Below are 15,807 nucleotides of genomic sequence, written 5' to 3'. Positions count from 1 at the left end.
GTTAATAAAATAAAATAGGGAGTTACTGGTCTTTTGAATACCAGGCAAGGTCTTCCTCCTCCTTACCCTTATCTCTGCCATCTTCCTGAGCTCACAGAGCTTTGTCAGACACCAGCACTAACCACTTTTTAAACATTTAAATAAATCTGTGCCTGGATGAAGCCTGAACAGGAGTAGAAGCGCACGAAGTTCTAACTGTAATTTCTGTTCTGTCATACCCAGACCTGCAGAATATCGAGTATCTGACAAAACATCTGCACTCAAGGCAATACTGCAGTGCCAGCCCCAAATACCACTCAGCTTTTTTATTCGAGGGCAAAACCCACAATTTCCTACAGCAGAACCACCAAACTACATCTGCAAAAGCGGGTCTCATTTTATAGCATAAAAATATATAGAAAAATCAGCCGTTTTAACAAAACCAACAGCAGACTGGGACAAACATGACCACATTGTTTGCTCAAACTGGTCTGTTGCTCTGAGCAGAGGATTTCCAATGTTTAAGGGAGGAGAGCGAGACCCCACAACTGGAGTCAACAGTGAAGTTAAAGCTGGTGTTAAAACCAGCAGAACTTACTCAAAAATCAATGTTTTTGGTCATACAGGCAATGCAGGCCATTATAGGTGAAGTAACAGGTACCTTAGTCCACATCAGGCAAATATCCATATATTTGGTATCCAATATGCCATACAAGCCAGAGCCAAAGCCAAGAATCCCACTTAAAGTAAGTGGGGAACATCAGATAAAATGTATTTTCAAAAAGCCTCCACTTTGCTTAAATTTCTCCTGCTTTTAGTACTAAGTTTCCTCTATAGTTAAATTCTCATTTAAGTCTGCACATTACCCAGGCCCCGTATCACACCTTCCCTGCTTTTCCAGGGAGTTACATACAGACACTTGCACACACTAGTGCTCCGTAGCCTGGAAAGTTTTCCAAGATGACCAATTTAGCCTCAAATCCTTTAATTAGCAGTAGGAGAACTAGAGTAGTCAGCTACAAAGAGAAATCTGGAAGAGTCAAGCTGCAATTAAGCCACAGGGATGGGAGAAAGTTGCAAGATGTTTCCAGGAGCTGCAGGTTGAAGAAGTTTTACCTTGAGAATTGAGCAGTTTGTATCTGAGAAGGGTTTGTGCCCCAAAAATCTGACCTATCCCAGCCCAAACGAGAGCCCCATCTCCCTCCATGCATTCTCATTCTTGCAGTTGTTTTAATATTGCTGCTACCGAAGGGCTCAAAAATAGCAAAAGTTTATCTAAGATCAATTCAGGGCCCCAAGCAATCACTGCCAGATCTTCAAAGCACACGAGCTTCAACCACAAAGCGCAAATCACAAATATATCTCCAAAAATTTCTGATGAATAGGCAAGACAAAGCAGGCGTTTGTATTTTCAAGGCATTTATGCCAGCAGCAGTCAACCTCAGAGAAGAGCTTCGACCCAGAACTCAGCCACAGGGTCTTCTAAAGCCACCTGAAAGCAACTCACCGCCTCTGCATTTCCCAAAGGGCTGTTTTCTCCGTAGGTATCCACGTAGAGCCAGACTGCACCTCAGATACGTGGTCTGGATTCACAGGAAGAGGTTCGGAGTCTGTAATGACCCAGCCATAAACGGCAACTCTTTTTTTTTCTTTCAGTAATTAAGAAGCTAAAAACAGAAGGTGTGAAAAAGGAAAACCAGATGCAAATACTCAAAAGTATCAAGTAAAAAAAAAAAAAAAGCAGAGAGGTGGTTTTATATTCAAATTTCTGTCTGGTCAAGAGACTCAGGGTCTAACTGATGTCAGAAATCAGCCACTTACTTTCTCTTAATTGCAGAGGCAGCCTTGAAAGAGCTGAAAAAAATCACAAGTTTAGAAAGTATTAACAAAACTAACAGCTGTTCTGAGAAAAGAGCAGTTAGAGCAGCGGGACTTTCTCCGGCACACTCACCCATGCCCAGCAGCTATCTTTAGCATGAGGCTGCAGCCAGAAAAGTCAACTTTTCATCCATTAATCGATCATTTGGTACCGAGGATTCTTAAGAGTTGAACGTACAAAGCCACCACTCAGCTACTGTATTTGACTTAAATTTTTTTACATGGTTTATCGAGTTTATAGCCAGAGCAAATCAAGACCCATCTCACCATTCATCCAGGAGGGAAGACATTTCATGCAGCAAGAGGCTGCAGCGCCAATAGCGTGACTAACGCCCGGACAAGTCGGGCGATGTAACATGGAGAACATGCTTCTACTCCCACTTCAGTTACAACAGGAGCAAGTAACTCCGCAGAGCAAACCCAGCGAGCCACTTCAGGGTCAGCGTGCCCCGTTAAGAGGAGAACCAGGGCCACCAGCAGCTCCAAGCTCCTCGCAAATTAAACAGGGATTTTTATTTATTATTTTTTTTTAAAACAAATCATCAGGCTAATGAGCAACCCGAACTCATTTGTAAATCACTCTGCCACCAACAATAAAATAAGCTTCCTCCAGCAAGGGGTAAAGGACACAGCCTCTTGGGTATGCTCAGAGTTGCAGGAAGATTACTCAGCTCCGTGATGTTCCTACTAATCTTTGCCATGGAGTAAACTGCTTGTTTCAGCCTCAATTAGCTCGTAGGTGAGGTCAGACAACTCCGAAGCCCTGAGCTCACACTACCTGTGCTGAAGAGCATCGGAGACCTCCCCAAGATCTCAAGTTCAGGTTCTCCAGGTGTTGGTACAACCACAGCAACCCCTCCACAAGGCAGCCAGATCTCCTAATGGCCCAAAGGCACACCAGGAATATTCCAGGGGGAAATACTGAGGCATTTTTGGGCTCATAAAGCTGCTTCCTGATGGTATAGAGCAAGTCAACAAGCTTCTGAAGACCTACCCAGCAGATGAGAAAGGCCATCTCCATCCCAGGGGAAAGACAGAAGGAGAGAGGAGGAGAAGCAGCCACACGGGAGCACATCCAACATCCAACACCCCATCTCCAGTAAAAAAAACAAAAGACCCTTCAAAATCAGTCCTCCACACTTGCACACACACTCGGGGTCATTTACTATTTAAAAAATAATTAAAGATACCAGACTTGAGTAGGGACTTCAAAGCTGCTGCTTGTTCATCTTCCCTTACCATTAAAAGGTTGCACCTCAGCTTTTTTCTAGACCTTTTCTGGGGGTTTTTGTTGTTTTTTTACCACCAGGGAGATCATTCAGCCCCTGTCCTACACTTATTTTTCAAAACACTGATGTAAAGAGATGGATCTTCCTTCTCTTCGAGCCACTGCGCATCCCGACCTTGTCTCTCTTAAATGGTTAGTCCACAGCAGGGCCATCAACCCCTTGAGGTTAGTTTTAAGAGAAAACAGTTAAAACCTAAGCTCCTGAAGGTTGCCTCTGCATATTTCATCAATAACCAGGCTTAAAACTAACATCTCCAAGACAATTTCCTTCTAAAAAAGTCAGGTTGACCATAACTATTACGATCCTGCATTCAAATGCTGAGTCTAAAATAACATCACCTTTAGGCCAGGCTTTTTTAAAAGCACGTTTTGGGCTCCAAACCCTTCAAACTATCCTCCTGGCAGTTGCAAAAACGCTCTGCCCCACGGCTCCAGCCGAATTCACATTCCTCTTCAGCCCACGTCTGCAGATACGAAGACCACAACTGCTCAGCATTGCATTTTTCAGGCGCTATCAATAGCCCACAAGAACAGGGGGCTCCCGAATAGCCGCCTTTCCCAGAAACACCGAACTGGAAAGCTGAGGTATGGAAGGACAAACCAAGGTTGGACCAAAAATAGCTGATTAAAAAAAAAAAGAAAAAGTAGAACTAATGTTTTTAAAATGTGAAAAATGCAGTGCCTTTAACTGGTTAGATGTGTCCTGAGATGTAAAAAAAAAAAGTATTAAATCCAGTAGAGAGGTTAAAGCAGTTAAAAGCAAAGCTGCTAGACTCGGAAGAAGAGGAAACCACATCACACCTAAGACCTAGAAGTCACTCTGGGTCCCAGCAGAGCATACCTGTCAAGCAAAGACCTATTTTCAGAACCATTTACTAACCCTTACACAGTTGCCCAGCTCTAAAACAGAAGACAGTCCCCAAAAAAAACGCTCCAAACACCCTGCCCAGGAACAGTACATACCTCTCAGCCGCTTCTACCTTTAAAAGGGGCAGCAGAGGACACTAAAGTGCTTCAAAAATTCACCTTTTTCCTCCTGGGGCTCTACAAACAGCTGGAATTTCCCCCCTCTAGCAGAGCGCTCAGCAACTCCACAAACAAACATCCATCAGCAGGCACAAGGTCAGTCCCATCTGTAAATACATCAGGAATAAGGGGCAATGTTTTTCTTGCAACCTGATAAGGTTTTTAAAGGGAATTCTTCTGTCCGGGGCAACATCCAGCCCTAAACACAGGCAAGGAGAAGTAGGAAAAGGCTCTTGGCTACCTTTATTCTACAAACAGCATCAGAAATCTTATTCCCCCCCCCCCCCCCTTTTCACTCTTTATCCTCCTTTTCCCTACCCCCCACCACTGACTCCACGGGCAGAGGCAGCATCCAAAAGCAGAAAGCACCACTTCACAAGCAGAAAATAAATAAAAACAGCCGAAGAGATCAAACTTTGTCCTGCAGAGCAGCACCACACCTTTCCCCTTTGTTCTTTCCCGCAGGGGGGAAACCAGAACATACCCAAATTAACTCTTAATTACATCCCAACTCAGCAGGAAAGGATCGCACCAGACAGGGGTTTGGAGGCAGCATAACGTTGGGAATATTCTCAAATGCACCAAAAATAATGGTGACATTTAGTTTGGAGCCAGCAGCGAAGCTCAAAGCCTCTTTTTAGCGTTCAACCCTTTTCCCCATCACCAAATTCCTCCTGAGCTCCCGAAACTGGAGCACAACACTGAGCACCGAGCACACGTGGGCTTGCGCCACTCAGGTTTTACAAGCGGGGTCAGCACATACACCGACACGCTGGAAACCTACTACAAATTGAAAAAAAAAACAAACCACAAACATCTCGGGTAACCTTTGAACCAGCAATGTGCACTCTAATCCCGTCCTTCTCCCCCTGGTATTAAACTCTGAACTCCGAGAAGCCACTTTGCCTGCGCTTGACAACACAGTAACGCTGCAGCTTTGCTATTTGTACCATAAAACCAAACTAGACGTGGCACCACGCGCAGAGGGTTTGAGACCTTGCTACCTGGATGTTCCTGCTGCTTTTATTCCAGGAGACACATACGAGCATGTTTTATCAGCCAAATTTTGCAGATGGGGATATACCTGCTGGACAGGAATTTACATCTTTTTTATAAAGCAATGATAATACAACCAGAGATCATAATTTACACTGACCGGGGGTTTTGTACTGGCAAAGAACCCGTTTCTGGCACGAAACGTTTAACTCCAGCATTAACTTTGGTGGAATAAATATACCTTGTGTGAAGTTTAATTATCGCCAACAGCGCTCTTTGCATTTTCCCTCTCCAGGAAGAGGGGATATGAAATGCAGGGGAGAGCCCTGAGCATCAGGACTCAAAGGATGAGTGGAAGTGATTTAAATTGATTTTCTTCTGATTTGAAAAATTAGCACCTAATCTGCAGCAGGCAGTCATCAGGTCCAGAGGAGTGGGGGAAAAAAACTTGCTGGAGCCACCAGCTCCCTCCAAAACCACAGCTGGGCTCCCTGGACTAGATTTATTCATTTCAGCTTCCAAAAAAAAAGCTACTCAGAGAATCTGAGTACAAGTCTCACTCTCTACTACACCACAGTCCATACACACACACACATAATTAATGAGGAGATACCAGGAGCAGCACAAGTTCCTACTTTAGAGACAGAAACTTTGTTTTAGACTTAAGATGAGCGGCGTGCTGGGGTTCAGAGGAACCTTCGGGCACCCGTTACAGATCCCCGTCACGGCGTTGCCTCCAAATTACATGAGGAACTGGTCATTCCACCTCTCGGGCACAGGCGACCCAGATGGAAACAAAACTATTTTTCCACTGGGGAACAGAGACTCGAGCTTGCAGTTTCATTTTAAAAGTCAGCATTTCCAACCCCGCTCAGCCAGTCTGCAAGACAACCTTCAAATTAAACCTTAACTCTTGATTCTTCCAAAAATCCCAACTTTGTGTACAAAATCTGACGCTTTTCAAGATTTTTGTCAGGAGGGAGAGGAGGCAAAAGAGGTTTTATAAGGAGACTGATTTAACGTGTAGCCTTGCTGGTGGCTCAGTCAGCTCGCTGCCTGAGCCAGGGCTGCAGGGCTGGGATGTTTTCGAAGCAGAATTGGTGCAAATTTCAGCACAACCCTCCAAGGTTCGGCTCTGCAGGAGGACCCGAGCTCACCCTGCCTCCGCAAGTGCTTTTCCCCTGGAGCTGTCAAACAACTGGATAAACCAGCCAGGCAAAGTATTTCCAAAGCAGGGATGCAGCTGGAGAAGAGATTTCCAGACCGATCAGCAGCTACTTGGCACCTAGCTCATTAACAAAAGGAACCATGACAAGTAATTTAATGTTTTGTGGGTTGGGTTTTTGTTTTTTTTGGGGGGGGAGGGGGGGGGTTTGGCTTTTTTTTTTTTGTCATGACAATCAAAGCCTGCCAGCCAAAAAACCAAAGCTCCTATAGATTATGCTCCTTTCAAATTACCCTCTTCCAAAACACCAGTTCATATCTAAAAGGTGAAAAATGAGCATTTTCAGGTAGTTTACAGGGGGAAAAAAAAAAAGTATACTGAGCCCAGGAAAGCTGGACCTGCAAGGACAAAGCCTCACAGCAGTTGAATGCTGTTTTTTTTAGAAAGCCAGCAGGCCAAGACAGGTTTTCTTTGTTGAGCATCTTCCAATTGATCAATCACCACTTATTGAAGACAACCCCACAGGTCTGATCTCCCACACCCCTGGTCTTATGCAAGTGAGGGGGGCGCAGGCGTGGAGTAAAAGGGACTTTGCACCTCGGAATTTAAGCTGAGCTTAACACTTCAGGAGTAAAACAGCTGAGTAGAGCTGGCCCATTCACTCCCAATTCCCAGTTTCAGTCACTGCCACTCAGCTGAGAAAAAATTCCTGCCCCAAGGATATTTTTTTTTAAGGGTTATTCCTCTCACTTTAATACCTCTTCAGCTCATCAAATTAGCATAAAAAGAGCAACTGGTGATTAAGAACTGTCTCATGACTTTCCAAGAAGGAAGGTGCTTCAGGAACGTGGCTTTGTTCATCCTGCTTAATGTTTTAACTTGCTGCACTGTGCCTTCATTCTCTGTAGAAAAACAAGGCGGGGGGTGGGGGTGGGGGGGAAGGAGCTATGCAACTTGAAACATGAAGAGTAAAAATCTGAGCACACCTACCCTGCCTGGCCAAATTCTTAAATGCATCATCTCTGAGTTTAATTTAAACAATGTAAGCCCTAAATTCTTCTCTCTGGTTTTCCAAATTGCAAGTACAACCCAAAAGACGATGGGCAGAGCACAAATATTCCAGAAAACCTTGATTTTGTGTTGAGGACAATCCCAGGGGAAACGGCTCAGTGCCAAGCGCTTCCTGCAGGACCAAAAACCTCCACTTGAGCAGAGCACAAAGGAGGGAAGACGGGCAGCCTCGCATCCCTGCATCCCAACAACCCACCCGGAGACCATGGAGGAGCAGCTGTGGCCATAGCATCACCTCCCTGCTGTGTCCGCAGCAGCCAGAAACAGGGAGGAAGACCTGACAGCAACAGAACTTGTGGCCAGAGGAAGAAATAACAAATACACACTTATTTTTTTGGCCACTAGAACTTTTTTTTTGTGGCATGACAGAGTCCACAGCTGCTCTGGAAGAGCCGCCGACGCAACTAGGTGCAGAGAGCGCTTTGGGTGTAGTTGAGGAAAAGGGAGAAGCTTTCAGAAGTTGACCTGTAACCACCAACTGAGGATCTCCAACGTCAATCAAGACTCCGACACCATGCACAAGCGGGTTCCCTGTGCTTCTACGCAGCAGAGAACGCATCCCCGTCATCTCCTTTTTATGAGGGCAAACTGCAATAAACCCAAAACGAGCTGAAGAACTTTCTCCGCGCTCATCTGAACCAAGATGCAGTTACTCATCCGGCTGCGGTGCTGCCCAGCCCAAAATAACAAAAATAAAAACTGGAAATACGGCTGTGGAAAGGTCTGAGAAGGAGGGAAAACAGCGTGTTCCCACCAGGAAAGCTAAAGGAGAGGCTTTAGTCCAGGGAACAGCCTTCGGGACCAGAGCTCCTAGGCTCCACCTCAGCCTCGGGGATGAAGGACTGGAGTCATCAGGCAACAGCGTTTGGTGACACCAAGAGCAACGTGGGGATCTGCTGCAGAGCCCCGCTCTGGGGTGAGATCGCCTGTATTTCACCCAAATTCAGTACTTTTAGGGTTTGAGTGACCTTACCTAAAGTTGAGATCTACCCAAAGACAAACCGAGTTGCGCTGGCAACTCCAGCAAACAGGAAAGAATAAAAGAAAATAAAAGAAAAAAAGAAGTTTCCACTTCTTTTTCACCCTAAGAGACCAAACTCGCTGGTGGCAGCAGTGTGGGGCTCTGGTTACCCGCAAACTCCTTCCCTACGGAGCTCTGGCTCTGCTCGCATCTTCGGGTGGGAAAATACCCGAGCACCAACACCTATGGGGCGAGCACCTCAATAAACACAGGGGTTTATTAAAAATATAAATCAAACTGCACATTCCTAAGCCAAAGAGCAGACCTCGTGCACAAAATAAGCCACAAAAGCATCCCAATTATTCAGTCTCCCCCACCCAGCATCCCATTTTCCCACCTCTCCGCTCTCATTGCCGTAACTTTTGCCGCAAGGATCTGCCTCTCCAGAAGCAGCTGCTACTGATGGGGACAGAAAAAAGAACCCCAACCAACTGCACATCGCTGACAGCCCACCAGATTACAGCTCATTAAATAGTTCATTTATTGCAGCTCATTTCCTATAATTCACTTATTATAAACTTCCCTTAAATAATCTGCAACCCTGTTAGCTGATGGCTCCATGCACGCTGCAAGTCTCCCAGATAAATCAACTCGCAACGACTCAAGTAAGTTTTAAACATTATTTTAATTAGCAGGTATGATATAAATTCAGTTTTCAAGCTTGTTTTTCTTTCCTATCTCTGTTATTAAAGTCGGTGTGCTGACAGACAATAATTAAATTAAGCTGACATGATACTGTAAAAGACTATTTAATTGCTGAAGTACCCAGGTTTGTTTAAATATATAATTACCTAATTACGCATGCATTCATTTAACATTATTCGGATTTTTTTTTTAAGTGTGCTGCTCATTACATCAGGCAAAAACTGACCCATAAATCTCAAATTTTAATTTAATTCAGCGCCCATTCAAATAAAACACAAACCGCTTCGTTAGCACGGCTCTGCGCCCGTCTGACCCCTCGCAGCTCGCTAAGCCTAATAATCCATCAGCGCTAACGAGGACCCACGCGACTGAAGCACAACTTTACGCTTTGTAAGTCAAATAAACCAATTTTTAAGTCGGGTAAATGCAGCTTTGTTCCAACACTCCCCCAGAAGTCACAGGGCAAGTTCACATCAGCCAGTGCAGAAAAAAATAATAAAATCTGACTTACTTCAATCACCCTCCTGTTAATCACTAATTCTGCCAGATTTATAGGTATTTTTTGATAAGCCCCAGACATGCTACACACCAGCCACCTCCAGATCGGGGAGGAAAACCGCCCCAAAGGTATTTTTCAGTGATTTCCTGAAATTCCAGGTTTTAGCTGATCTACCACCAGACACCCACAAGGATGTCACAGCACACGCTGCCAGTCAGTTCCAACATTAACCCCCCCCAAAAAGCAAAATAATTTGTTATCAGGGAACAAGACATGTCCCAGGTATTTTATTGTATTTTATTTTGCTCTACAGCTGCCCAAGAGGGACCATGTTTGCTTTGCAGGCTTCAACACCCCTTTGCTTCCCACCAGACACCAGGTTTGTGGGTGTTCTGTCTTAAAATTAACAATTTTTACCTTGCAGGTTTGCCATTGTCATTACAGGAAGGTTCTGAGCTGCATTAGAAGCTTGCAAAGGCTAATTAGCCTTGAAATGTGTTATAACAACAACTCAATTGAAGAAAAATCAGCGTTTGGGCTAAGCCTTGAGGAACGAAGGCCACAAAGCCCACGCACCCTCAGCTCCCTCTCTTTCCTCAATCATGAAACTTTCTTCAGAAAGCAACAAACCAACATTAAATGCCTCAAATTTCGAACTGATCCATGATTTCCCTGCTTCTGGGCTAGTGCTTACGGACTTTCTGGATCAGGATGTCTGCCCAAGTCCTCCTCAGTACTGAACAGTTCCTGGTTTCGGTTGGGTTTATTTTTTATTTTTTTTCCCCAAGGCTGTTTTATGTTTCTCTGGATCCAAGCCATCCCTCTCCTCCCTCAGGCTTTGCCATCCCCTTGGAGCGAGAGCCAGGGCAGGACTACCCCGAGCCTTTTGGAAAAGTTATAATTAGTAGTAACTCTCCTCCCACTTGCAGTAATGAGTGGTGATAACGGACACAAGCAGTTAATGAAGGCACAAAGTTCCTCCTCCCAGAAGTACTAGGAACGGTAACAAAGCTGTTATCTTCCATTAAAATAGGGATCAGAAGAATCAGGAGGCAAGTTTCACTCCTCAAACATATGCTGGCACTTCCCAAAATACTTTGGTCTTGAGAATTTTGGCTAAAACCTCCCGGTTTTCCTCCAGTTTCAGGTGAAAGCAACAGACAGCACAAAGATCCTGAAGGAGCAGCTCAAAAATATCAAGAAAGAGGGATGAAACGTACCTAAAAGGATAAGTTTTGAGTCCTCCTCCCCAGTTTCCAACTGGGAACGTCAGTCTCACTTGAAGGCATTGCACATCCTTCCCCCCACCCCGACACTCCAAGCCATATCCAGATCCGTACAGAAAGCACGACGGAGCTTTCCCTGCCTGGAGGTGTCCGTCGGGAGGCAGGAACTGTGAATGAAGACACCGCAAGCTTGCGGGGCACCAAAATCGCTCTTAATTTGGTCACCGAAGTGGAGAGAAACGCCAGCGCCGGGTTTTTTGACACCTTCCCCAAAGATCACCGCAGTTCCTGGAGGCTCAGAGAGATCAGAGCAGAAAGCCTCTGCGCTAGAGTTTACCTTCCACTCTTGACCCAAAACCTTTCTGTATTTCCTCCAAACCGATACTGAACAAGTATCGAACCCTTTTAAACTATTTAATAACAACAACAAGGTGGCAGAGCCCTTGCTGGAAACGAAAACCAGGGGGTTTACTACGAGCCAACCCCGAAACACCCATGAGCTTTAGCAGCACAAGCAACAGCGATAAATCCTTCACACTTCCACATCGCTGATCCAATACAGATAAATTAGTTTGTGTGTCAGTACAGCAGAATTCCAGCCCCTTTTTCCATTGCTGTGATTTATCTGTAGCTTCATTCTCCAAGTTTTAGAGCAAGGTAATGACACCTTCGTGGCTTGTGTACAACCGGGTCTTCTTAATCCCAGCTAAGAAAAAACAGTATTTTGGTGTTCTGCTTTGAAACATCTAAGATTCGAAGTAGCCAGGGGACGTATCCCGGGGAAGGAGGTGGATCCGGCAGCAGCACGTGAGCTCTCTGTGCTGGGATCCCCTGGCTCTGCTGGGCAGCTTCCCCTTTCACATCCGTTCTGCAGAGCTGCTCTTTGAATCACACTAATCCTCACCCCAAAAAAAGCCAGTACCACTGCCAGTATTTCTCCAAAAGCTTTCAGATATAGATGTTAGAGAGCTTCAAAATACCTATTACGCAGTTACACCCCCCAAAAAACCCCTACCAATTCCCTCGTAAGCTTACGGAGACCTTGTTTTTCTTCTTTTCATAGCAAGGGACCTCAAGAACCAGGCTAAAACCTGGACTCACACCCTTTCTCCAGCAGTACTGGGGACAGATTTCTTCCCCGCTCGCTGCTTCAGCCAAAGCCAAGACAATCCATCCTAGAATTTAACAGGGATGGCACGTGACGAGCCAGGAGGTGGCACCCACCCCCACCCCCCAAACAGCCATCATGGGTCATTTTTCCCTCCCTACACACATTACCATCCCTCACCTGCCACTTCCCATTGGTATTTAGGGTTTGTAGAACTCTCCCAAGCAGACACAGCTGGGTTGCGATGATCCACCCGCTGCTGTCTCCCAAAACGAGATCCCAGCCCGTTCCTGTGCCCCTTCCCTATTTCGGAAGGCAGCACCACAACAACCCCGCCACTTTAACCAGGAGGAAGTAAGATTTCATGAAACACCACTTGTTGCAACCACCAGCAAAGCAACAGGGTTGGGACGCGCCTTTACCCTCCCTGCTCACCACCACATCCAGGGAATGCTGACATTAAGTTTTATCACCGACTCAAACCCCACAGATTTCACCCCATTTTTGCTGGCAGAGCTGCGTCCGGGTTCCTTCTTGACGGAGTACTCTGTATTTCACGCAGGGTTAAGGTGAAATATCTTCCTGCAAATAAATGGTTTGCATTCCTGAACTCAGTCCAAATGCTGTTTGCCAGTAGATAATTACCAGACTAAGAAGTTTACTTGGGAGAAATTATTCCAAAACACCAAGAAATCCTAACGAGGGGCATTTCATCGCAGCTCCCCTCAATCTAACTGCGGAAGACAGAAAATAACTTCCTGAAAAGTAATCAGAAGCACAGGAGCGACTGTTTGCCTGGGCAAGATCAATTCCTACCTGCGCCTGTCTCCCAGGAAAGAACAATCCCCGTTTCCTCTTAAAACAGAAATGGGATTTTAAGCTACCGAGGGCTTAGCTGCCCTGTGGCAATTTAGCTAATAGCTGGTCACCTCCACCGAAGTCACACTCAGTATCATCAGCTAATACAGCAACAACAGTTATTCAGCTTTAAGTAATTAACATGGGGGTGTGTGTGTGTAAAATAATCAGGAAAGTCGTGTTTTACTACTTTTAAATGAGGAATTCCATCCTCTGCCAGAGTGCAAAGATGAGAGGCTGTGTGGGAACAACCGGTGGTTCCCCCCCCGCCCAGTGCATCACATTTATTAACAGTCACTAACATGGTTCAAGTTCCCTTGTGATGAAATAAAGTCTTTTCTTTTGCCTCCTGATTTAAAACACGCAGGGGGCCCCCACTTAACACCAAGATGGCCGAGGACGACCTTTAACTCCCACGGCTTTAAACCGAATGCTAAAAATGCATGGCAATGTAAATTCGATTTATGTTCATCTCTGCAAACACTCACGTTCCTAATAAACCCACCAAAGATGAATTACTTCTGCGGTAAAGTCACAGCAGCCCTTTAAGGATTTACAAGGTTGAAATCGTCGAGATTTTGGTCGCCCAAAGCAGTTTGGTTCATTTACTTGCCTAAACCAAGCTGAACTTTACAAGCTTAAACAGAGCTGAAACAGAGCACTTGAGCTTAACCTGAAGTCGTCACGCCACAAGCAGGTAAAACCAAGTCCCTGTAAAACTACAACGGGTCTTTCGAAGTCCCTGAAATGGCCCCAAAACTTTGATGGACAATGCAGACACAAAACCCAGAAGCCGATAACCCAAGCTCAGCAAAGCGGCAACCCTGCGGTGCCTCCCCCAACCTCGGGGGGTCCCTTCCCAGCCCCGTAAATCCACTGGGCGACAGAAACACAGGACCAGCTTAATTCCTTAGGCTATAAACACACCCCTGTTATAACACACACCCCTACGAGCAACGGCGCTGCCTGTGTTTATTATTAAAACCACGCTGTGAACTGTTTGATGGGCTACACGGTTATGCCGAAGAATAACGGGGCTTTAAGGAGTTTTTCTTGGGGAAAGTTCTGCCGAAAAGAGCGGGGAAGTTTGAACGCTATTCAGCACAGAAACTATTTGTAGGGGTTTAAGTTTGAAAATAAAAACCAGCTGAGGAAAACACCATGGAAGCGCTAGAGTCAGGAGGGATAAGAATGCACTGGTTAATAAATGGTGGGAGCAGCCTGGGTTTATAACAGATTTCTCCTCCCTGCCGTTAATTAGCCACGTGAAGCTGTATCTCTTGCAGCCAACGTGCATTTGAGCAGGGACAGTACTTCACTTTCACACCAGCGGCTAATTACTGCTTCAAAGGAGCAGAGCATCTGCGCGAACCGACATCCCGCCAGTGTGCCAGGACCTGGCTCCTCCGATGCCTCACCCACGAAATCCCTGGGGAAAGAGCAGTCGCTGCCCGGCTGGCTTGTGCTTCCAACAGCGCCAAGGTTTCCCCCTTCCCACCCAACACCCGCGCCCCAAAACACAGGAGAGTCTCCTCTCTCCCAGAGCCGAGCCCTCCAGCTTCCTAATTCCCAAGCAACTCCTGCAAAAGTAGAGAACTAGGGGAAAAAAAAAAAAACAACGAAGGAAAAGAGAGGTGAAAAATGTAAAGAAACCCACCAGCTGAAGGCCAGGCGAGCAAACGGCCCTCTGGAGAGCGTCAAAGGGGCCCGAGGAGCAGCCGAGCACCGGCGGAGCATGAGGCGGAGGGGGGCCTGTGGTGGGGAGGCGGCTCGGTACCTCGGGGCGGCCCGGGCAGGGCCCGCCGCCCTCCCCCCGCAAGGGCACGGGGCCGGCAGGCACCGGCACACCCCGCTGCCCCTGCTCCCCGTCCCCCCCCCCCGCCCCGCAGCGCCAAGCGAGCGGCCGCCGGGCCTGGCTGCCGGGCCTGGCTGCAGGGCCAGGGCGGGGGCGGGCGGCCTAGGCCTAACGGCGCGACGGGAGCCCGCCCCGTCGCTGGCCGGGCCCACTGCGGTCCCCCCCAGCACGGTGCGGATCCCCCGGTGCGAGAGGCGAGGCAGGGGAAGGAGGCGGCGGCGCCACTCACCGCGGGCCGCGGGGCCGGGCCTGGCCGCTGCCTCCGCGCAGGAGCCGACGCTTCCTCCTCCCGTCCGCCGACAAAATGGCGGCGGCAGGAAGTGCCCCCGCGCCGCCCGCCCCGCCCCGCCCCACCGCACGCACTCTGCGCACCGGCCCGCCAACGGCGTAATGCGCCCCGCGCCGGCCCTACGGCAGCGGTGCAGCACGGCCCCGCAGCTACGCAAACGGCGCAGCGGGGCGGGTTACGCCGCTCCCCCACCTTCCCCCGTTACGCAAACGCCGCAGTCCCGCGCTGGCTCTTACGCGAACGGCGTAACCCAACGAGCGCAGGCTGCAGGCCGCTCCCCGCCGCCCCGGCCCAGCCGCGGGGTCCCCGCACAGCGCCGGGGGACGCACGGCGCCCCCCCGCCCCCCGCCCGCAGCCTCCCGCCCCCGGAGGCCCCGCGCCGGCGCCTTACGCCGTTAGCCCAGCAGGCCTCACAGATGCGGGCGGGCTCCGCGCCGCAGTTTACGTAGGCCTCCCTGACGCAGCGGCCGCATTACGCAATGCGGGTTACGCCGGCGGGGCGACGTATGAGGCGTTGGTGAATCCCGACACCCCCTCCCTCACCCCGGCACCCACCCCCACCTCCCCGCTCCGCGGCGGGGCCGCTCCCCTTGGCCGGCTCTTACCTCAGGCGGCGGCGGCAGCGGGAGGGGGCCGGGCCGGGCGAGCCGCCCTCCCGCCGGGGCCAGGGCCAGTGGGGCGCGGGGGGCGGCGGCGTGAGGAGAAGGAGGAGGAAGAGGGAAGGGGGGGGGGGGGGGGGGGAAGGCGGCCGCGGCGGGGGGAGGGGGGAGACAGGCACCGAGGGGCAGCGGGTCCGGCAGCGGCGCCGCACTGACCTCACCGCGCTGCGCCTGACGTCACGGCGCAGCCGCCCCGCCCACCCGCTGCCGCCGCGCCCTCGCGCCCCGCGCTGTGACGTCACGG

The 15,807-nt window shown here is 48.7% G+C and overlaps 1 protein-coding gene across 1 annotated transcript in view; it reads right to left on the bottom strand.

Moving 5' to 3' along the window:
- BRD4 (bromodomain containing 4) overlaps positions 1-15,655 on the bottom strand; it is a 75,517-nt gene extending 59,862 nt beyond the window's left edge. The window contains 1 exon segment of the mRNA XM_055793174.1: positions 15,510-15,655. The gene's annotated coding sequence lies outside the window, so the exon portion shown is untranslated.
- Between the last annotated feature and the right edge of the window lie 152 nt (positions 15,656-15,807).

The sequence above is a fragment of the Falco peregrinus genome (genome assembly GCF_023634155.1).
Source record: "Falco peregrinus isolate bFalPer1 chromosome 12 unlocalized genomic scaffold, bFalPer1.pri SUPER_12_unloc_1, whole genome shotgun sequence".
Taxonomy (NCBI): Eukaryota; Metazoa; Chordata; class Aves; order Falconiformes; family Falconidae; genus Falco; species Falco peregrinus.
This window is presented reverse-complemented; position numbering and strand designations above follow the sequence as displayed.